This window comes from Eptatretus burgeri, chromosome 12 (assembly GCF_056783735.1).
Source record: "Eptatretus burgeri isolate ZD-2024b chromosome 12, Ebu_testis_v1, whole genome shotgun sequence".
NCBI lineage: Eukaryota > Metazoa > Chordata > Myxini > Myxiniformes > Myxinidae > Eptatretus > Eptatretus burgeri.
In genome coordinates, this window is record NC_140972.1 from 87,670,338 (window position 1) to 87,694,096 (window position 23,759).

At 45.7% G+C, this 23,759-nt stretch overlaps 1 pseudogene across 1 annotated transcript in view; it reads right to left on the minus strand.

Annotated features, from left to right (window-relative positions):
• LOC147016067 (arylamine N-acetyltransferase, pineal gland isozyme NAT-3-like) overlaps nucleotides 1-16,349 on the minus strand; it is a 70,461-nt pseudogene extending 54,112 nt beyond the window's left edge. Inside the window, exon 1 of the transcript XR_015049984.1 lies at nucleotides 16,228-16,349. The product of XR_015049984.1 is annotated as an arylamine N-acetyltransferase, pineal gland isozyme NAT-3-like (transcript). The remainder of the gene's footprint in view (nucleotides 1-16,227) is intronic.
• Between the last annotated feature and the right edge of the window lie 7,410 nt (nucleotides 16,350-23,759).

Below are 23,759 nucleotides of genomic sequence, written 5' to 3' on the forward strand. Positions count from 1 at the left end.
TGCTTTCCTTCATTGGCCTAGCAAGGTGCGTATTGAGAAATAATAAAGCCGTTCATGCCGTAAAAATGTTCATTTGGTCCAGCACGGCTTTGGTAACTTCCCCTCGGTTACGCGGGATCCGAGTCGGTGATAGCGACTCGATTCGGACAAAGTTGGCCGAGGGTGTGGTTTCCCCGGTAGTTGGACGGCGTGAATACTGAGGTAAATTGGAATTAGACAAGTGAACCCTACCTCACGCCGTCAAAATATTGGCGACCACGGTCCTCTAAGTGACCCATGAACTTTCGGAGTTGTCCGAGAGTCACGACCAAAATTCCAGGTGTTTGGTGGGAGACGACTCTACTGCCCCCCCCCCCCCCCAGTGGTCATTTATCGCCATCGAATCCCGGCGCACAACAATATGTCCTTTATGAGACCCTGCAATGTTAATTATTGCGAACTTTTTTTTCATGGAAATGTGTTCTATATAGTTAGGAGAGCCAAATTAGCTTGGTTGCTGCTTATGCAATGTTGAGCATTTCTCAGAATTCAAGATGGCGGCCACCCCCATCTTAGATGTTGGCCAATTTTCAACTTTTGATCTTGATGACCTTGAAGGTCGTGTAATACGCCAAACATCGTCGTATTACGCCCAACATCGTCGTATTACGCCCAACATCATTACACTCATTCCGATACAACAGACAGAAACTGTCTGTTGTATGGGAATGAGTGTAAGCTGAAAGACAGTAAGAACCCACACAGGTGGGTGGTGGTCAGACAGTGTACAACTGTAAATAGGGGTAGTGCTATCATGTTCAAGCAACAGCTAGAGAACCTGTGTGATGAGAGACAGGACCAGTGGGCTAAAAAGGTCGTATCTAGACTCAGTTGGGTCATTGATCTGCTTGCTGCTGGCGTACATAAGCATGTCCCCTGTTACAATAATTTCTGTGTTGTTCCCTTGCACCGTCCCTCCATCATGGCACCTGTGGAGGAGGCGCTGAGGTCCGTAGTCTCGATGATGGCTGAGAACGCAACAGAGATGTGGACGACATCGGAGCTGTACTCCATGTACCTCTCTGCCTCGGGCACTGTGTCAAGAAGACAGTTCATGTCCAGCGTCACGGCCCATTTCGGCGACGAGCTGCTCATGCTCCACATCAAGGGCTGCGACAGCATAGTTGGATTTAAAGCCAGCCTCGGAAAGTTTTTCAAAATTGTCAAGATAAGCAAGAGCAAGGGCGACGACGACGAGTTGGAGAAGCTGGTGAGGAAGATCCGGAGCGAGGTCACGGCGACACCTTGACCTGGAGACTACAACCTCAGTAACTATGCTTGTCACAAGGTCATCAAGAGCACCACTGTGACTCTTCTTACACAAGTCTCTAGCCTCGTATCAGGGGCGCCATCACCAAGCCGTCACTGATCTTGGCTCAGTGAATTCAGCAGCACGTTGGCAGTGCTGGCAGAAACCACACCACACTCGGGCTGGCTGTGAAACTACACCACAAGCATGGCAGTTCAGAGCTCATCAAGACTCTCAATGAGCACAGCATCACAAGCACCTACGACGAAGTGCTGCGCTTCCGCAAGTCAGTGACCAAGTTCGTGTTGGACAACCAGTCAGATTACCACAAGAAACTTGGCTTGAGCATGGAGTTCGGCCCTATCTTCAGCTAGGCTGACAACTATGACTTGTACATCGTGAGCCCCAATGGGATGAAGAACACCCATGCCATGGTCATGGAGCTCACCTAGCATCCTGCTGGCATCATCGAGACAGGAAACATTGGCGTGATGCAGCTCAAGATCCCTCGACCCAAGAAACACGAGGCGTCCTCTCTGCGACTCACCCACCAGGCTAGACACTGGAGCACTACACAGGGCCTTCCAAGCTGAACCCACCTCTGCTTCCGACGAAGAGTCGCACTGAAGAGTCGCAGCTTCAGTCCGCTGCAGTCAGGTTCAGTCAGCAGCGAGACGCTGTGTGGCTGTCACAAGTCCACAAGATCGACAAGCCGGTCGAGTGGGCAGGCTTCAATGCTCAGCAAGACCTGGAAGCGGGCTCTGCCCAGAAGCCCAAGACACTGGTGGTGTTCGGACCGATGATCGACTCGCCGCCTGCTAACCCTGACACTGTTCTGACTTCGCTTGTATATCTCGAAAGGACAATACTTTCGGGATGCACAACACCCACCTCTCAGTCGACCTCCAACTGTATCAGACTGCATGCATCGTCCAATGGAACGACCCTCAGCGCTGGACCAACCTTATACTTCACCCGGGCATGATGCACACTCTCATGAGTTTCCTGGGCTGTATAGGGACACTGATGAAGGCATCTGGAATGGACGTTCTCATGAGCACAGCGTTTGGTGGCATCCAGTCTGGGATCCAAGGCCCATAAATCCAACTTTGATGTGACACCCCTGCTGTGAAATTTTTGGCACTTGAATAATGTTTGTGGGGGTGTAGGACACCAGAAAAGTGACTTTGGCAAGTTGGATCGGATTGCGCTACTTCTCCAGGGACGATTTTTTCACTTCAGGCGGCAAATCCCAATATCGAAAAAACTAGGGGTAGGGGAAATGCAAATCCCTGTATCTCTTGAACCCTGCATCTCACAGTAACAAAGTACTACTCATTCTTTTTGGTAGAATGCCAGCTTTCGAATGATGTATAACAAAATTTGATTGGATGACCTCTGGGGTCAGGGAGGTCAAAAGGTCACAGAAAGTAGGTCATGCTGAAAATCTAGGCCTTACATTAAACAAATTGTAATTTTTCTGCCTCATAGTGCTATGATAAAGCAATCCTTGATATTACTGTGTTCTTTACATCCCCCTGATGTTTTTGGGAAAGGAAGGTTAGGATTGAGAAACATTTTGCCTCTTTATTTTGAGTTTATTTGGGGGGTCATTTTTTTCAGAAATCCATAAAATTCTGTATTTTCTTAATTAATTATATTCGCATAAAATTAATATGCTAGTATCATTCATGCTTCCCCCTATATCTACCATAACCTAATGATGTTTTCTCCTTTTTTCACTCAGGTACAGCCCTCATATTAAAGAATGGAGCCTGTAATAACAGTGAAAGGTAAAGGAAAAAGGACTTTTCTGATCGAAAATGACGATTCAAAATGTTTGGTCTGCCAAACAGTATGTGATGACAAGGGGTCTCTGCACAAGCTAACCAAAAGAGGTCTGCAAACATTTAAGAATGCTGTTGAAATCAGGAAAGACGAGGTGCATCAAAGACTGTGGGGTGACCTTCAGGACGCAGATGATTTCCTGTCAAACAATCCCCTGTGCCACGTAAAGTGTCGCAGTGCAACAATTTGCAACACAGAAAAGGTCCCTCGATGATGTAATTTCTGCGAAACGGGCAAAGGATGAGCAAGGTTGTGGGGAAACTTCAGAGGGAGCCAGTAAAGGAGACAGAACAAGTTCCATGGATTTCAAAAAGACTTTAAAAACTGTGTGTTTTCTGTGTGAAAAGGAACGTGATTCAAAAGGGGACAGAACATTGATAATAGTTAGTACAATAGAGAGACAGAAATCTATTCATAAAAACTCAAAGGAACTTACTAACAAGGATATTCGATTCAAAATTGATGGTTTTGGTGACCAGTGCCTCGACTTAATTGCAAATGATTTCCACTATCATGTGAGGTGTATGAACAAGTTTATGAGTGAACGTAGCAAAAGTGAAAATAAAAGTTGAGACCCAAGTTTGCATGACCAGGTGTTTCAAACACTTCTGTCTGAGGTTACATCAGGACTTATGATTGACAGGCATGTCTATTACATTCGCCAGCTTTCAAAACGGTATGATGAAATCTCGAAACAGCATGGTAATACTGCACAGCGGCCTCATAGAACTGATAGGTTGACAAAACGATTTTTGGATAATTTTTGCGCCGACATTCAGCTCATTACTTTGAACAATGGAACTCTAATTTGTTCCTCTTCTTTGACCACCAAGGAACTTTGTGATGAGGTTGTGGGGCTCAAGGCTGAAGTTGACGAATGTCAACTTTTGCCAGATGATGATTATGATGGTGACAATTTTATTACAAATGTATCAGGTAGTTCATATCCTCTGCAAAGCACTTGCAGCTATGGAAATAAAACAGGCTGCAAAAAGGTTTGCCTCAAGTTCAGGGGACTGCAATTGAGATTTCTTACAAAGAAGCATCTAATCAAGTTCCTGTAGATTTGTATATAATTTGGCATGGTTGATAACAAACTGTAATGAAACTACAGATGAAGGGGGAAAGGTTCAGATTCCTGAAGACGAAAATGAGAAAGTTCTGAACTTAGCGCAGGATGTTATGGGATAATTAAGCAACCAGCCACTCCCAAAACACATTGGGGTTGGTCTTCATATTCTTAAACAAGTGCAGAGCAAAAACCTAATAACAATGATGAACAGATTTGGAAATGGCATTAGTTATGCCGCCACTCAGCGATACCTCACAACAATGGCAAATGATATTTCTGAGACAGAAGAGAGGGAAGGAATATTCAACCCAACTAATGTTATTCCTGGGGATTTTACACAGTCTGCACTAGACAACTTAAATTTCCATTCTCACACAGAGGATGGTGGCAGCCTTGATGCCACTACCAATATCATTTACCAGTACTGAGAAAGACCTGACGTTGAGCAGGCTGGAATGGTTCTAGTCAAAAAAAACAAAGCAATTAACTATCAATGCACCAGAAAAGTTTGTACCTGTGGACAGTAATCTTGCGTTGAAGGACAGAAAACAAGCCAGATCATCGCATGGTATTGAAATCTGTCAGGGTGATGACAAAGAAAGTGGCACTCTAGCTGATGAAAACATCGTTTGGTTTCTTTTACGGATGTTTCCAACCCGAATGATGACCATTGTAGAAGATAGCGTGTCTATTTCTTCTCCAACTTGGAACAGTTTCTTCGAACTTAGTGCTGGGCAAGAAGCGCCAAAAACAACAATTGGTTATGGCCCACTGTATCCCAAAACTCCGACAAGTCCTGATGTTGTCAAAACCTCATTGGATTACTTCATGTCAGTGAGCCTGAAGCTTGGGCAGCCAAAAACGGTCATCACTTGTGACCAAGCAATCTATGATATAATAAAGGGCTTGGTAGTAAAAGAACCGGAGAAATACAAGGATGTCATAGTACGCTTAGGAGGTTTCCACATTGCACAAAACTTCCTGGGCTCCATCGGCTTTTTCAGGAAGGAGAGTGGCATCGAAGACCTACTGGTTTCAAGTGACACCTGCAGGAGAGGCACAGCTAACAAAGTAATAGGTGGAAAGGACTATTACAAGATGGTGCGGTACCATTCATGGGTCTGTGAAGCAATGTTCATACTCAAGTGGGAGTCCTTTGAGAGATGGCTGGCCAAAGAAAATGATGTTGAAGCCCTTTCTGTCGTGTCGTCAGCGCTGGAAAATCTGAGAAATGCGTTTGATATGAAGGACAAGCAGAAAGTTTCGGAATTTGTGGATGAGGTCTTGAGACATCTGGCAACACTAGAAAACCTTTGGAGGGACTTTGAGCACACACTGGGCATGACAGCTAGATTTTGGAACATGTACATCGAAATGGTTCTCATAATCAAGCGATACATCCATGCCGAGAGGGTTGGCTTGTGGAAGCAGCATTCACAAGAGGCCCAAAACATATTGCCATACACTGTATCCTCAGGTCACAGTAAATACATGTCTTGCCTGCCAATTTATTTGAATGAGATGAATAACCTCCCTCAGTCAGTGCCAGAAGTGCACCAGGCATTTGAGGCAGGGAACTTTAGTGTCCATGTAACAGAGGGAGGTTTCAATGGAGTTTGGACTGATTTAGCATTGGAACAAACATACAATAAAGAGGGCAAGACAAGTCTGTTCAAAGGAATAACCCAGGATGAGGCTACCCGTGAGAAGTACATCAAAACATTGCCATATTTGACTTCTGTATCAGAGTATGTCAAAGAAATGATCCACATGGACTGCCCACAGTCAGACCATCATGACAAAATGACCAAAGATGACATAGACAAAATGATGAAAATCAAGTTGACGGAAACAGAAAAAAATGAGAAACCCATTTTCAGATGCTGTTGGGACTGACAAGCTCATCAATATTTCTACAGGAGAAACACTTAGCTCACCGGAACTGTTAGAAGCAAAGCAACGTGGGGTAGAGTCAATAAAACTTGCCAGTTCTACCAATGCTGACAAAATCAGTGTGCCCAAGATAACAACATTTGCAACACAGCAGAAAAAAAGGAAAGAAGAAGCAAGACAAGGTCAAACAAGTACAATCTGAGGAAAGTGGAGTTACAAGGGCCCTTTGTTTCACACAGGATCTAAGTGATGAAGCAAGGATTGATGCGTTCAGTTATGAATGGCTGGAATACCCGCCATCTGTTTGAACCAGACAGGGATGAATATACCATGCGGAAAGGAACCAAATCAGACTTTATAGTGCCACTACAGGATAACGTTTCTGATTCATGGGTGCCTTTGAAGGAATTACCCATCGGTTGTTCATCACAGTTAGATCATCTTATTGATGCGATGGCATTCATCCAACGTTTTTAGACTCTAGGTGTGAGTACATTCGGGTAACTTCAAGAGAGGTACAAGAGTAAAATCATGAGGATGAAACCTGTAAACTGTCAGGAGGTACACTCCATTGGTGATAGGTACGACTTTGGCCTGCAGAGGCTAAAGGGGGACGAACGCCGCAGACGGTAAATGGATGTGAGCTCACCCGAGTATGTTCCGGCAGACACTCTGGCCATTCCTGCATGTAAAGGATTCCTGTCAAACCCATCTAACAAGGCAAATATACTGTCAAATCTCATCATGTTGGTCAATTGCCTCTTCGCCTGATGGCTTCAGTCTGGTACTAGGAATTTCGCCAGATGCGATACGTGTCACAAAGAATGGAGCAACTGCCATTCGTGAGCTGCACTGTCCTTCCCATGAGGAGGCAGACACGAGAATTTTTGCACATATAGCGAACTGTCCAGATGAAAGTGTTGTGATCATTCAGGCGACTGACACGCACATTACACTGCTATCATTGTACCATTTTCCCAGGCTAATGAATATCAAACAGCTATGGGTGGAAAAAAAATGACCTCTTCCTCCCTGTTCATGACTTGGTGAAGTCACTGGGTGAAGCTGTGGATAAGGACCCTTTGCAGTTAACTGACACCTTGCTTACTTGTTATGTCTTGTCAGGCTGCGATTCAGTCAGCTATCCATTCAGACAGAGCAAAAAGAGGGCAGCAACAGTTGCACTACAACAGTAAGGCAAAATGCCAGCATTTTCGAGTTTTGTCCTCACCGATTCAGGCCAGAATGATGAGTTGACCAATGAAGCTCGCAGCTTTTTTTTGTGATCTTTATGGCAGAGCAGACTAATACGTCCTTAGATAAACTCCGTGCTCATTTATTTGCTTCTCGCAAAAGGGATCTACGATCTCTGCCTCCAACTGAAGACACGTTTCACTGTCACATTCTCAGGTCTCTTTGCCAGATCAGCCTGTACAAACAGGCCACACTTGCCAACCCAGTCCTTCTTCCACCTGATAAATATGGTTGGTATGTGGAAGAGGACAGGTTGCTTCTAAGACGAGTTTCACTGTCACATTCCAAGGTCTCTTTGCCAGATCAGCCTGTACAAACAGGCCACACTTGCCAACCCAGTCCTTCTTCCACCTGATAAATATGGTTGGTATGTGGAAGAGGACAGGTTGCTTCTAAGACGAGTTTCACTGTCACATTCCAAGGTCTCTTTGCCAGATCAGCCTGTACAAACAGGCCACACTTGCCAACCCAGTCCTTCTTCCACCTGATAAATATGGTTGGTATGTGGAAGAGGACAGGTTGCTTCCAAGACGCGTTTCACTGTCACATTCCAAGGTCTCTTTGCCAGATCAGCCTGTGCAAACAGGTCACACTTGCCAACCCAGTCCTTCTTCCACCTGATAAATATGGTTGGTATGTGGAAGAGGACAGGTTGCTTCTAAGACGAGTTTCACTGTCACATTCCAAGGTCTCTTTGCCAGATCAGCCTGTACAAACAGGCCACACTTGCCAACCCAGTCCTTCTTCCACCTGATAAATATGGTTGGTATGTGGAAGAGGACAGGTTGCTTCCAAGACGCGTTTCACTGTCACATTCCAAGGTCTCTTTGCCAGATCAGCCTGTGCAAACAGGTCACACTTGCCAACCCAGTCCTTCTTCCACCTGATAAATATGGTTGGTATGTGGAAGAGGACAGGTTGCTTCTAAGACGAGTTTCACTGTCACATTCCAAGGTCTCTTTGCCAGATCAACCTGTACAAACAGGCCACACTTGCCAACCCAGTCCTTCTTCCACCTGATAAATATGGTTGGTATGTGGAAGAGGACAGGTTGCTTCCAAGACGCGTTTCACTGTCACATTCCAAGGTCTCTTTGCCAGATCAGCCTGTGCAAACAGGTCACACTTGCCAACCCAGTCCTTCTTCCACCTGATAAATATGGTTGGTATGTGGAAGATGACAGGTTGCTTCCAATCGTGAAGAAAAAGTCATCAAAACCTGCCATTGCAAAATTGTCTTTCTGCAAATGCAAGAAAACGCGGAGCTGCCTGAGGAACTGCCCATGTGAAAAAGCGGGTGTGCCATGCATCATAGCATGCACCTGCAATGGGGACCAAGATAAGTGTGGACGGTTAATGAGTGAAGACAGTGATGGTGATGAATAAACTATACATCCTCAGTTTACCATGTGTCGTACTCCATAACATAGGACTTTTTCGTGGCTGAGAGTGAATCAGACATTGCAAGTACATGTATGACGTACAGAATTTCCAGCTACTATAGCCCAGACTTTATAAAATCCATTCAATGGTTAGTATAAGAGTTAGTGTCTATTCCCTATGGTCAGGAGTCCATGACTATCTCACAAATTTGCAGGGAATACATGGATGCAAAAAGCAATCACACTTCTGCCACAACTGTATCACAGTTACAACACAGTAATTGCTGGACATTTACATGCCCCCCTCCACCCCCCCCCCGAAGTTGGTTGGGGCTCATGTTGTATGGAATAGACAATGACTGTAACATTGTTTTAACAATGCATTCATATGTTTAGATATTGTGTTGTACAAACTTTTAGGTCACATTATCAATTACTGTGAAAAAACCTCATGGTATCCAAAACCAAGATTTTGGGTTTTCCGTTGCCGTTTTTTCCACAAATAGCTTAAGAAATAGCACTAAATAGAGTGGCAAGATGCTATTTAATCCTAACCTTCCTTTTTCAAAAACATCAGAGGCATGTATAGGACACAATTATGCCAAGGGTTTACATAATAAAATTCTCATAGCAGCAAAATTACAATTTGTTTAATGTAAGGCCTAGATTTTCATCATGACCTACTTTCTGTGACCTTTTGACCTCCCTGACCCCAGAGTTCATCCAATCAAATTTTGTTATACATCATTGGAAACCCGACAGTCTACCAAAAAGAATGAGTAGTACTTTTTTACTGTGAGATGCAGGGTTCAAGAGATACAGGGATTTGCATTTCCCCTACCCCTAGTTTTTTCGATATTGGGATTTGCCAGCTGAAGTAAAAAAATCGTCCCTGGAGAAGTAGCGCAATCCGATCCAACTTGCCAAAGTCACTTTTCTGGTGTCCTACACTCCCACAAACACGATTCAAGTGCAAAATTTTTTACAGCAAGGGTGTCCCATCAAAGTGTTATTTTGCACATTTTTGGCCCTTGGATCCCAGACTTATCACCAGCATCGTCAACGGGAAGGCCTGGACCAACGCTCTATGGGCATTCTGTTTCATCATCACCTTGCTGCTGCAGAGCTTCTACTCGAACGGTGCCAATACATACCAGGAGCTGAGCCATTACATGGAGACAGCCAGAGCACCCAACCAAGAGGCTATGGGTGGACTGCCTCGTCAAGTCTACACTGCTGGTGCTGATGTTCCTGCGTGGAGAGTGGAACGGTGACTTCCTCCTCCAGCAGCACTGTCTCAAGGCGATGCTGCTGTATTTATTTGCGGCAGGTCACCACAATTATGCCCGCTACCTGAGTTGGTATGTGCGACAGATGGAGCACCTTCCCCAGCGTGCCAAGGAGGACCTACTGGCAGGCACGCACGTCTGTCGGCACTCGGATCGCGGGACTGCAGTGCCAGCAGATCAGTTTGGTGAGCAGTCGTACATCAAGGGAGGGAAGGGCGCTGAAGGTATGAAGGGCATTTCGACGAGCACCGAGCAAGTGGCTGTGGGCCAACGGTGTTAGTGTGTGCGCCAACCTTGACATCGCCATGGAAGATATGTACAGTGAAGCTGGGAACGAGGAGAAGCCGCATGGTGGAACAGACGGGGAGGAGAAGAACAATCACAAGGAGGAAGGAGAGGGAAGAATGAGACTGGACGAAGCTTATCGGAAGAAGATCGTGGCGGAGCTGGAGAAGTACACTCACCCCCTCAATGAGCAGCATCCAGGTGTCTATAACATCTGCAATGGCCAAGTGGCACCTGACACAGTGAACAATCGGGATGCACTGGCCATTAGGGGTGAGCAGAGCAAGCAGTTCTCCTCTTCGCTAAGCAGTAACTTCCACACAAACATAAAGAAGAAGATCAAATCAATGGAGGTGCTCAAGAAGGCAGTCACTGTCAAGGAGAAGGCCATCTACGACATCGATACATTGTTCAGTCAGCTGTTGGTCCTGGGGCAGCAGCACAGCATGGAGGTAGCTGACATCTTCCAGTTTGAGCTGAGTCCAGTCCCTCCAGCCCTGATCGAGTATGGCTGCTTGAGGAAGGGCAACAAGGCTGTGCTCGTCAAATGTCTCGGTGTCTCTGTCACGACTCCACCTTCTCCAGACATGGTGCTGATTGACGCCGACCAGCTGCTGTACCACGTCGTCTGGCCAGTCATCGGGACTGCAGGAGATCTGGCTGCAAGCTTCGGTGCTCGACTGGCCCACTACCCTCCTGGTTCCAAGAAAATCGTTCTGTTTGACAGGTATTTCCAAGAAGCTCCTAGCGCAAAGGACCACAAGCAGACAAGAAGAGGAAGAGCCAAGGAAGTCCGGCTGACCCCAAACAGCCTTCTTCCATGCCGAAAAGCTATTCTTCATAATGCCACGAACTATAGTCTGCTTAACAACATCCTATGTGGATTCCCCCTTCCACACAACATCCAGCTTATCAACAAGCTGGACTGTATCATCACCCATGCTGAGGCAGACATGACCCTCTGCGGTTACATGCTGAAGGCGGCGGCAGACGGTGCCCAGACCATCCGCATCCTTAGTGATGACACCAACGTCTTCATACTCCTGGTGTATTGGACATCGAGGATGCGGGTCGTCGCCAAGATTCAAAAGGAAAAGTGAAATGGCGATGTCCTGGATGTCAACGAAACCGTCAAGCAGTTGGGCCCCAGAAAGTGCAGCCAGCTTCTTGGGGTCCACGCACTGTCAGGCTGCGATACGGTGTCATAGCCCTGTGGAAAAGGAAAGAAGTCTGCGCTCAAACTCCGAGAGATAGACATCCCATGTCTCGATCAAGTGCTCGGACAGCCTGGCGCTACCCACGCTCAACTCAAGGTGACAGCAGACAGCTTCTTCTTACCCCTCTACAGACAGAATCGCTGTACGACAATGAATGACGCATGTGCTCACTTCTACAGCAGCTGTAAGAAGCCTCCGCCAATGAAGAAACTGCCGCCGACTGATGTCAACCTGCAAATGTACGTGCTCCGAGCTCACCTTCAGATGCTACTGTGGAAGGCAGCGGACCAACGTGACCCACCTGAAGAAGCTCGAGATATTGCCAACTTTGACTGGAGCATCGAAGGCTCCACCATCACACCGGCCATCTCAACAGGGCCAGTTGCTCCCCAAGAGCTCCAGAATGTAGTGAGCTACAGCTGCACCACAGAGGGTAAGGCATGCAGCAGGGCAAGCTGCATCTGCAACAGCGCAGGCCTTTCATGCACTGACTACTGCAAGTGCGAGGGAGGAGTCGCCTGCTGTAGTCGTTTCACCAGCAAGCAGATGGACATCGAAGACGACGAAGGGAAGATCGGTATAGATGAATATAATGAAGAGTAGTAGAGGATTGTGACCACTGATGGCTGGTAATATTGTGCTCAATGTCTCTATAGAGGTCATGGTACTGTGCGTCAGATGTCTCTTGCTCCGTCATCATGTCTTATGAACAATTACAATACATTAAAGTTTCTTAGTTTGACCTTTGACCTTCATTTTGACCTTGACTTTTAGCCCATATCCAAAATATATCTCCAGAAATGGACTCCTTGCACTCTAAAATCCCGAGAAAGAGGTATTACATGATGAGTACAACCCCAAGAACACCATCCCAACCATGAAGCATGGAGGTGGAAACATCATTCTTTGGGGATGCTTTTCTGCAAAGGGAACAGAACGACTGCACCGTATTGAGGGGAGGATGGATGGAGCCATGTATCGTGAGATCTTGGCCAACAACCTCCTTCCCTCAACAAGAGCATTGAAGATGGGGCGTGGCTGGGTCTTCCACATGACAACGACCCGAAACACACAGCCAGGGCAACTAAGGAGTGGCTCCGTAAAAAGCATCTCAAGGTCCTGGAGTGGCCTCGCCAGTCTCCAGACCTGAACCCAATGGAAAATCTTTGGAGGGAGCTGAAAGTCTGTGTTGCCCAGCGACAGCCCCGAAACCTGAAGGATCTGGAGAAGATCTGTATTTAGGAGTGGGCCAAAATCCCTGCTGCAGTCTGTACAAACCTGGTTAAGAACTATAGGAAACGTCTGATCTCTGTAATTGCAAACAAAAGTTTCTGTACCAAATATTAAGTTCTGTTTTTCTGATGCATCAAATACTTATTTCATGCAATAAAATGCAAATTAATTATTTAAAAATCATACAATGTGATTTTCAGGATTTTGGTTTTAGATTCCGTCTTTCACAGTTGAAGTGTACCTATGATAAAAATTACAGACCTCTACGTGCTTTGTAAGTAAGAAAACCTGCAAAATCGGCAATGTATCAAATACTTGTTCTCCCCACTGTATATGGAGATTGCATGGCTGTTTGCTTGATTTTATACACCTGTCAACAATGGGTGTGGCTGAAATAGCTGAATCCACTCATGAGAAGTGTTCATATACTTTTGGCTATATAATGTGCATTTACACTAATTTTACATCATATCCCTCCAGGGTAAAAGTCAAGGTCAAATGTCAGTCTGAAAATAAATGTGTTTTTTACCAATGCGGAATCTCAAAGACCGCTTTGCCCTCGAAGATGTTCTTGCATCATAATAGTTTACCTGCACTGAAGTTGTGCACCTGATATTTGATTTGTGTCCTTGACCAACTTTTTTCAGTGTGATCTAATTAACAAAAAACATATTTTTGATCAAAACTTGAACAATTTTTCTTCGCTTTTCATGATGTTCAGTTTTTCAGATAGATTGCATATGGAGACACATTTTCTTAATTTACACTTTTTCCATAAATATTGAAGATCAAGGTCGTGTGGTGGTCCGATAAAAAAAATATGGCAATCATTGGATCACGGGCCAGGGGTAAGTCCCAGGCAATCACCAAGGGTAAGCTGGGGGAGGCTTACCCTTAGTGATCGCTTTGTGATCGCAGATATCTTGTTTAACCTACAGTTGATGAAAACACAAAGCAACAAGTAGTGAATGTCCTATATGGAAACCATATTTGTTACAATATGTCATATTTGAAGAGTTTAATTGCTATGTAAGTGGTTGGAAGTACTTTTGCACTTTATTTATGAGATAACCTGGCGAAAATTCAACCAAATTAATTTAGAGTGACAAAAATAGTTCATGTTTTTGTTGAAAATGTGATGAATAAGAAAACATTTCATTTGATAAAGTGTGAGAAACGAATTGATAGGTTTGACTTTAAATTCAATTATTAAGACTTTTTTAATTGGGTCAATATTTTTTCACACCTGTATTTTTGCGATTTAGAGTCGGAGGGATATTTGGCAGGTTTTTTAAAATTTGTAGTTCACATATTCCTCCCCACGTATAGGTCAGGTGAAGTATGGGAGCATGTGTTGGGGCAGCGCATCGGTGGAGCTTTCCACAGACGCGTCACTAATAAACTTATTTTTTCTTTGAATTTGCAGTTGTGACTTAATTCGTAAAAAAATAGAAGATAAAAAATAAAAACTCACAAAATATCTACTTATACAGTATCTGAATGCAAAACAATATTTAGGTAACCATAACCATAGGTGTAAATTTGTAACAGTCTCAATGCTCGCAGATCTATGTCAGTGTGTTGAATATCAAGTTATCCAAAGGTAAATTGCAAAATGATCCAATGCTCACAATTACCTGGAACATATGCCACCAAAGTTTACCGACCTGCATCTAATTGGTGACAGAACTCATTCTTGTAACTGCTCTGTTACAGAACTTGCTACCCAGGATTAGCATTATATCTGACTGCTTCTGAAGGTTTGCATTGTAATAAAACTATGAATGCCAAAGTCGTTACATATTAAAATACCAAGTCTTGTCTTGAAACTGGATTGACTCGTTTTTCTCTGATGTTCATGTGCAATGTTCACATACAGTTATCAGGCAAAGACACAAGTGCAGCACACATTCATGACATTGAAATATGAAGTGTAATGACATGAATGAGTAAATCTCTGTCAGGTGATGAGCTGCAGTTGCCAGAGCAGTATGTTTAGGCATCAGTGTTTTGCCTTTCTTGGCCAAGTAAATTATTGTCTTAAGAAATTTACTAAATCTTCTGATGACACTCATCTGACATGCTGACAAAGACTGAAATATCTGGATACAATGATCCACTGACAACCCAATTATTTCATTAAATTGGGTTTCAAAAATGATATTATCAAATTAAATAGTATCTGATCGACTATTATATAGAGGCTATAATTCAATTAAATTAGTTTGAAAAAAATCGATCTTTCCATAATTTTTTTCCGATTTCGAAACAATTATTTAAGCCATGAGTTCTGATCGTCAAATATGGAATCAGATTTCAAATATAAGCTTTTAGTAAGCCAATAGCCCGACATGATACATTATTCAATCTTGCCAGGAGCCAATCAAATTGCATATAGCCTCACACAACCAATCAGCTTTTTAGGCCTGATTTCAACTTGCAAATGAGCACAGATTTTGATGTGGTCAACATCCACAGTTGCTTGACAGCCCATCGGGCCACGGAGTTATCTATGGCTAGTGGCTTTGGGGAGGCAGCTTCGAGTATGCTACAATTGAGCCTGGTGCATGTGCCGATTACCGCAGCAATATCTTCAGTTTTCAAAAAAAAAAACGAGAGAGAGAGAGAGAGAGAGAGAGAGAGAGAGAGAGAGAGAGAGAGAGAGAGAGAGAGAGAGAGAGAGAGAGAGAGAGAGAGAATGAGAGAATGAGAATGAATGTGGGGGATTTCTCATGATTGAAAGACATATTACAAGAGTTTGACCAATTTGTGATTTTATCAAGGTCTGAGGAGACGGAAGAGACTGCTGCGTGTCTGCCAGTTGGTTGAGAGGTGTCACACCTGAGAGTGCAGTGATCAGCAAAGAGGTAAAGAAAATTTTCCAGAGAGTCAATGAGATTATTGAAGAAGATTAGGAATAATATGGGGTCGAGAAGACTGCCTTGGGGTCCTCCAGCCTTGACAAGGAGAGAAAAAAAAAGGTTCTGTTAAGAGCCACATGTTGACTTTGAGAGTGGAGGAAGTCGATAAACCAAGAGTGGAGTTGGCCTTGGATTCAATAGGCCGACAGTTTGGAGATCAAGACAGGATGCAAGACTTTTATGATATAACCTTCCTGACTTCTTGTGTGTATTTTTTTAATTTGCATCTAATTTAATTGCATCGAAGAACCACAAATATTTTAATGTCAGCATACATTTTCCGAAGAGCATAATAAGACTCTCTTAATTGCTTGCATGACTTCGTGAACTATAGAAACAGCAAATGCATTGAGATTTCAAACCATCCAGTTGCTATTTTCCTGTAAATGTACTAACCTTGAAATAGCACATGAGAATGTATAAGCACCCATATAAAGATTGGTTAAGCATGCATGCACAGGTTACATATTATGAGGTGCGCATGGCTCATTTAGACATGGAGTTATAACAGCATAATGAAAGATGTGTCCAAGGTAAATTTCTTACCATGAAGGCTTGGTTTGAATTGAAGGTTGTAACTGTATCTGAAAAGAAGTAAAATGAGTTCTGCACCCCATGGGTGTAATTATATATCAGACTGTTTGGGGGCACATATCTGTGCCACACCCCTGAATTGTCACTGGGCATATCCCTTATTTAACTTATTGCCATTGAGCATTTATTTTAGCAGTAAACAAATTTTGGTACGTCATAGGTAACGTTTCGTGGAAATTGTGTGTGTAGTTATGAAGAAAAGGACAAATACCTATTTTTGGTGGGATCAAACCACACCCCACCCCATAGCTCATTTAATAAAGGTAGATTTTGAAGCAGTCAATAAACCTTCGTGAGACATCAGATTTTTTTTTTTGTGTGTGTGTACCTTGTCAAGACTCGTATGAGAGCTCACACACAACGCACAACAAGGGGGGCATGAGACAAGAGGGGCGAAGTGGGAAGGACAAAACAGCAGGGAACAGAGACATTGGACATTGAGTTATAGCAGCATAATGAAAGATGTGTCCAAGGTAAATTTCTTACCATGAAGGCTTGGTTGGGATCTTACCATGTAGATTTGAAGTTTATGGGCAAGTTTCATCAAAAACATGTTTAGTTCATGCGATGATGATTGCAGTTTTTACAGACTCATTGACTGACTGACTTACTTACTCACCTACGGACACTGCTCAATCGCATAAGCTCACCTGACTAGAGTCCAGGTGAGCTAAAATGTGCAGATAATTTATTCAACTGGAAAAGGGAGGTTTCATTCCTGACCCCATGAAGAGCCATTTCCAACACCCGTCAGGTCGCCCATTTCACTAATAAATAATTTATACAAACGACATTCATTAAATCATTAAAGCCACCAGTATTGATCCAAATATCATTATAAGTCACACAAGTTGTTTAAATCAGAGAGTGCGTTCGCACTCTCTATGTGGGCATGGCACAGAAAAATGCCGGTTCCACGTGCTATGTGGGTTATATTGTTACCAATACAATTGTTATCAGAGTTGGTAACAATTGTAGGAAGCAAAAATCAAAACACAGAGTTGTTAAACTTGTTTTCATTTTCACAGTTTAATAAGATGCAGTGTGGGACTAACACAAACTGACAATATGACATCTCAGGATAATTTGTTTGTTTTCTTGGATCCTCGTGGAGGATCTCTAATCCTGACTATAGGATTATAGTAATACTGAGTGTAATCCATGGACGAGTGTTTGTGTGTTTGCCGCGCTCCTCCTCCTGCAGTTCTGGGCAGATTAAATCCATACTTGCTATCCAGGATTAGCATGACCCCAAGTGATGTATAGGGAAGAGAGAGAGAGGTCTGGAGAGAGAGAGAGAGAGAGAGAGAGAGAGAGAGAGAGAGAGAGAGAGAGAGAGAGAGAGAGAGAGGTCTGGAGAGAGAGAGAGAGAGAGAGAGAGAGAGAGAGAGAGAGAGAGAGAGAGAGAGAGAGAGAGAGAGAGAGAGAGGTCTGGAGAGAGAGAGAGAGAGAGAGAGAGAGGTCTGGAGAGAGAGAGAGAGAGAGAGAGGTCTGGAGAGAGAGAGAGAGAGAGAGAGAGAGAGAGAGAGAGGTCTGGAGGGAGAGAGAGAGAGGGGGCTGGAGAGAGAGAGAGAGAGAGGTCTGGAGAGAGAGAGAGAGAGGTCTGGAGAGAGAGAGAGAGAGAGAGGTCTGGAGAGAGAGAGAGAGAGAGGTCTGGAGAGAGAGAGAGAGAGAGAGGGCTGGAGAGAGAGAGAGAGAGAGAGAGAGAGAGAGAGAGAGAGAGAGAGAGAGAGGACAGGAGAGAGAGAGAGAGAGAGAGAGGTCTGGAGAGAGAGAGAGAGAGAGAGAGAGAGAGAGAGAGAGGTCTGGAGAGAGAGAGAGAGAGAGGTCTGGAGAGAGAGAGAGGTCTGGAGAGAGAGAGGTTTGGAGAGAGAGAGAGAGAGAGAGAGAGAGAGAGAGAGAGAGAGAGAGAGAGAGAGAGAGAGAGAGAGATCTGGGGAGAGAGAGAGAGAGGTCTGGAGAGAGAGAGAGAGAGGTCTGGAGAGAGAGAGAGAGAGGTCTGGAGAGAGAGAGAGAGAGAGAAAGAGGTCTGGAGAGAGAGAGAGAGAGAGGTCTGGAGAGAGAGAGAGAACTGGAGAGAGAGAGAGAGACAGAGAGAGGTCTGGAGAAAGAGAGAGAGAGAGAGAGAGAGATAGAGAGAGAGAGAGAGAGAGGACTGGAGAGAGAGAGAGAGAGAGAGAGAGAGAGAGAGAGCAGGAGAGAGAGAGAGAGAGAGAGAGAGAGAGAGAGGACTGGAGAGAGAGAGAGAGAGAGAGAGAGAGAGAGAGAGAGAGAGAGAGAGAGAGAGAGAGAGGTCTGGAGAGAGAGAGAGAGAGAGAGAGAGAGGTCTGGAGAGAGAGAGAGAGAGAGAGAGAGAGAGAGAGAGAGAGAGAGGTCTGGAGAGAGAGAGAGAGAGAGAGGTCTGGAGAGAGAGAGAGAGAGAGAGAGAGAGAGAGAGGTCTGGAGAGAGAGAGAGAGAGAGAGAGAGAGAGAGTCTGAGAGAGAGAGAGAGAGAGGTCTGGAGAGAGAGAGAGAGAGGTCTGGAGAGAGAGAGAGAGAGAGGTCTGGAGAGAGAGAGAGAGAGAGAGGTCTGGAGAGAGAGAGAGAGGCAGAGAGAGAGAGAGAGAGAGAGGTCTGGAGAGAGAGAGAGAGAGGTCTGGAGAGAGAGAGAGAGAGAGAGAGAGAGGTCTGGAGAGAGAGAGAGAGAGAGAGAGAGAGGTCTGGAGAGAGAGAGAGAGAGAGAGAGAGAGAGAGAGAGAGAGAGAGAGAGAGAGAGAGGTCTGGAGAGAGAGAGAGAGAGAGGTCTGGAGAGAGAGAGAGAGAGAGAGGTCTGGAGAGAGAGAGAGAGAGAGAGAGGTCTGGAGAGAGAGAGAGAGAGAGAGGTCTGGAGAGAGAGAGAGAGAGAGAGAGAGGTCTGGAGAGAGAGAGAGAGAGAGAGGTCTGGAGAGAGAGAGAGAGAGAGAGAGAGAGGTCTGGAGAGAGAGAGAGAGAGAGAGAGGTCTGGAGAGAGAGAGAGAGAGAGAGAGAGAGAGAGAGAGAGAGAGAGAGAGAGGTCTGAGAGAGAGAGAGAGAGAGAGAGAGAGAGAGAGGTCTGGAGAGAGAGAGAGAGAGAGACAGAGAGGTCTGGGCAGAGAGAGAGACAGAGAGGTCTGGAGAGAGAGAGAGACAGAGAGAGGTCTGGAGAGAGAGAGAGACAGAGGTTTGGAGAGAGAGAGAGAGAGAGAGAGAGAGAGAGGTCTGGAGAGAGAGAGGTCGAGAGAGAGAGAGGTCTGGAGAGAGAGAGAGAGAGAGAGAGAGGTCTGGAGAGAGAGAGAGAGAGAGAGGTCTGGGGAGAGAGAGAGAGAGAGAGGGCTGGAGAGAGAGAGAGAGAGAGAGAGGTCTGGAGAGAGAGAGAGAGAGAGGTCTGGAGAGAGAGAGAGAGAGAGGTCGAGAGAGAGAGAGAGAGAGAGGCCTGGAGAGAGAGAGAGAGAGAGAGAGAGGTCTGGAGAGAGAGGTCGAGAGAGAGAGAGAGAGAGAGAGGCCTGGAGAGAGAGAGAGAGAGGGTCTGGAGAGAGAGAGACAAGAGGTCTGGAGAGAGAGAGAGAGAGAGGTCTGGAGAGAGAGAGAGAGAGGTCTGGAGAGAGAGAGAGAGGGTCTGGACAGAGAGAGAGAGGGTCTGGAGAGAGAGAGAGAGAGAGAGAGAGAGAGAGAGAGAGAGAGAGAGAGAGGTCTGGAGAGAGAGAGAGAGAGAGAGAGAGAGAGAGAGAGAGAGAGAGAGAGAGAGAGAGGTCTGGAGAGAGAGAGAGAGAGAGAGAGAGAGAGAGGGAGAGAGGTCTGGAGAGAGAGAGAGAGAGAGAGAGGTCTGGAGAGAAAGAGAGAGGTAGAGAGGGTCTGGAGAGAGAGAGGGAGGGTCTGGAGAGAGAGAGAGAGGGTCTGGAGAGAGAGAGAGAGGGTCTGGAGAGAGAGAGAGAGAGAGGGTCTGGAGAGAGAGAGAGAGGGTCTGGAGAGAGAGAGAGAGGGTCTGGAGAGAGAGAGAGAGGGTCTGGAGAGAGAGAGAGAGAGAGGGAGAGAGAGAGAGAGAGAGAGAGAGAGAGAGAGAGAGAGAGGTCTGAGAGAGAGAGAGAGAGAGAGAGAGAGAGAGAGAGAGAGAGAGAGAGAGAGGTCTGGAGGTCGAGAGAGAGAGAGGTCTGGAGGTCGAGAGAGAGAGAGGTCTGGAGGTCGAGAGAGAGAGAGGTCTGGAGGTCGAGAGAGAGAGAGGTCTGGAGGTCGAGAGAGAGAGAGGTCTGGAGGTCGAGAGAGAGAGAGAGGTGTGGAGAGAGAGAGAGAGAGAGAGGTCTGGAGAGAGAGAGAGAGAGAGGTCTGGAGAGAGAGAGAGAGAGAGGGCTGGAGAGAGAGAGAGAGAGGTCTGGAGAGAGAGAGAGAGAGAGAGAGAGAGAGAGAGAGGTCTGGAGAGAGAGAGAGAGAGGTCTGGAGAGAGAGAGAGAGAGAGAGGTCTGGAGAGAGAGAGAGAGAGAGAGGTCTGGAGAGAGAGAGAGAGAGGTCTGGAGGTCGAGAGAGAGAGAGGTCTGGAGAGAAAGAGAGAGGTAGAGAGGGTCTGGAGAGAGAGAGGGAGGGTCTGGAGAGAGAGAGAGAGGGTCTGGAGAGAGAGAGAGAGGGTCTGGAGAGAGAGAGAGGTCTGGAGAGAGAGAGAGAGAGAGAGGTCTGGAGAGAGAGAGAGAGAGAGAGTGGTCTGGAGTGAGAGAGAGAGAGAGAGAGAGAGAGAGAGAGAGGTCTGGAGAGAGAGGTCGAGAGAGAGAGAGAGAGAGAGGTCTGGAGAGAGAGAGAGAGAGAGAGGTCTGGAGAGAGAGAGAGAGAGAGGTCTGGAGAGAGAGAGAGAGAGAGAGAGAGGTCTGGAGAGAGAGAGAGGGAGAGAGAGAGGTCTGGAGAGAGAGAGAGAGAGAGAGAGAGAGAGAGAGGTCTGGAGAGAGAGAGAGAGAGAGAGAGGTCTGAGAGAGAGAGAGAGAGAGAGAGAGAGAGAGAGAGAGAGAGAGAGAGAGAGAGGTCTGGAGAGAGAGAGAGAGAGAGAGAGAGAGAGAGGTCGAGAGAGAGAGAGAGAGATAGAGAGAGAGGTCTGGAGAGAGAGAGAGAGAGGTCTGGAGAGAGAGAGAGAGAGAGAGAGGTCTGGAGAGAGAGAGAGAGAGAGAGGTCTGGAGAGAGAGAGAGAGAGAGAGGTCTGGAGAGAGAGAGAGAGAGAGGGCTGGAGAGAGAGAGAGAGAGGTCTGGAGAGAGAGAGAGAGAGATCTGGAGAGAGAGAGGTCGAGAGAGAGATCTGGAGAGAGAGAGAGGTCGAGAGAGAGATCTGGAGAGAGAGAGAGAGGTCGAGAGAGAGATCTGGAGAGAGAGAGAGGTCGAGAGAGAGATCTGGAGAGAGAGAGAGAGAGGTCGAGAGAGAGATCTGGAGAGAGAGAGAGAGGTCGAGAGAGAGATCTGGAGAGAGAGAGAGCGAGAGAGAGAGAGAGAGAGATCTGGAGAGAGAGAGGTCGAGAGAGATCTGGAGAGAGAGAGAGAGAGAGAGAGAGAGAGAGAGAGAGAGAGAGAGATCTGGAGAGAGAGAGAGAGAGGTCGAGAGAGAGAGAGGTCGAGAGAGAGAGAGAGGTCGAGAGAGAGAGAGAGGTCGAGAGAGAGAGAGAGGTCTGGAGAGAGAGAGAGAGAGGTCTGGAGAGAGAGAGAGAGAGGTCTGGAGAGAGAGAGAGAGGTCTGGAGAGAGAGAGAGAGGTCTGGAGAGAGAGAGAGAGGTCTGGAGAGAGAGAGAGAGGTCGAGAGAGAGAGAGAGGTCGAGAGAGAGAGAGAGGTCGAGTGAGAGAGAGGGGCCGAGAGAGAGAGAGAGAGGTCGAGAGAGAGAGAGAGAGGGCGAGACAGAGAGAGAGGTCGAGAGAGAGGTAGAGAGAGGTAGAGAGAGGTAGAGAGAGGTAGAGAGAGGTAGAGAGAGGTAGAGAGAGGTAGAGAGAGGTAGAGAGAGAGAGAGAGGTAGAGAGAGGTAGAGAGAGGTAGAGAGAGAGAGAGAGAGGTAGAGAGAGGTAGAGAGAGGTAGAGAGAGGTAGAGAGAGGTAGAGAGAGGTAGAGAGAGGTAGAGAGAGGTAGAGAGAGGTAGAGAGAGGTAGAGAGAGAGAGAGGTCGAGAGGTAGAGAGAGGTAGAGAGAGGTAGAGAGAGGTCGAGAGAGAGAGAGAGAGAGAGAGAGAGAGAGAGAGAGAGAGAGAGAGAGAGAGAGAGAGAGAGAGAGAGAGAGAGAGAGAGAGAGAGAGAGAGAGAGAGAGAGAGAGAGAGAGAGAGAGAGAGAGAGAGAGAGAGAGAGAGAGAGAGAGAGAGAGAGAGAGACGAGAGACGAGAAAAACACCACCAAACCATGTGAATCCCTAACCCATATAACATTGTCCATATAACATTGTCTACATTTGTACCTGGCTGCACATGCGCAAGCCATACTCAAATGAAAGAGATTAAATTTATAAGTATATGCACAGTTTGTTCTCTTTACATTCACACAAACACCGTCCATGCACCATAATTCTTCAAATACATGGAGGCTGCTCATATTCAAATGAAAAGCGTGCTCCAGTTGTATCCGTGCAGAAATCATTCCTTTGATGCAACAAAGTACATTCCCATTGCTTTCACTTGCTAATTCCCCTTTCCTGGTTTTGTAAATAGCAAGCTTTGCAATACCCAGTAGGAAATTAAGAACCAGCATCACCCGTTTTTTCAACAGTGGTACATGCAATGCCATACACAAAAACTGAGAAAGAAAAAACATCTTCAAATTTGCAAAAAAATTGTTGAAGGAACAGAAAGAGAGGTGTTAATCTCTTACATTCAATGAATGCATGGTGCATAGTTTCTACATTATTACAGAAAGGACATACATTAAACACGAGAGAATTAAACTTATGAAGCAGTGTTTGTGTTGCTAGGGCCTGATGGGCTAGTCTCCAGTTTAGATCTCCTGTTCTACCGACTGTCGGAAATTTGTACATTGCATTCCAGACTGGAGTGAGGAAGGCTCCTGCAGGTAAGCAATCCTTCCATTTATTCTTTACGGGTTCTTTAGAACTGGGTAAAACTGTTTCCAGACAAGTTTGATAAATTGTTTTCCTTCCCATTATGTGGAACACCCCGGTTTCTTCACTGCTTGTGGAGAACACCCCAAGTTGCTTTTCCGAGGTGATTAGGAGCTCTGGGAAGAATAGACGAGGGTCTGCTTCCTCATCAACTCCGTTCCATCCAATGTTTTGTTTTTCAAACGTCTGGATTACTGTTTTTATCACTTTGTTCACTATTCAAACTGATCGCAACCCAACTAGAGATGACACAGAACTGGCAGGTAGCCATTGTTTCAGGGAAGGCTCCATTAAGTCCCGTACCTTGTTAATTTTCCTGTTGGTAAAGACTTTCATGAATGTCCTGCTGGTGGATATTTCAGAGAACAATGGATTTTGGAAGAGTGGCTCATGTATAAACTTTTTAGCATCATATGAGACCTCCAATCGCT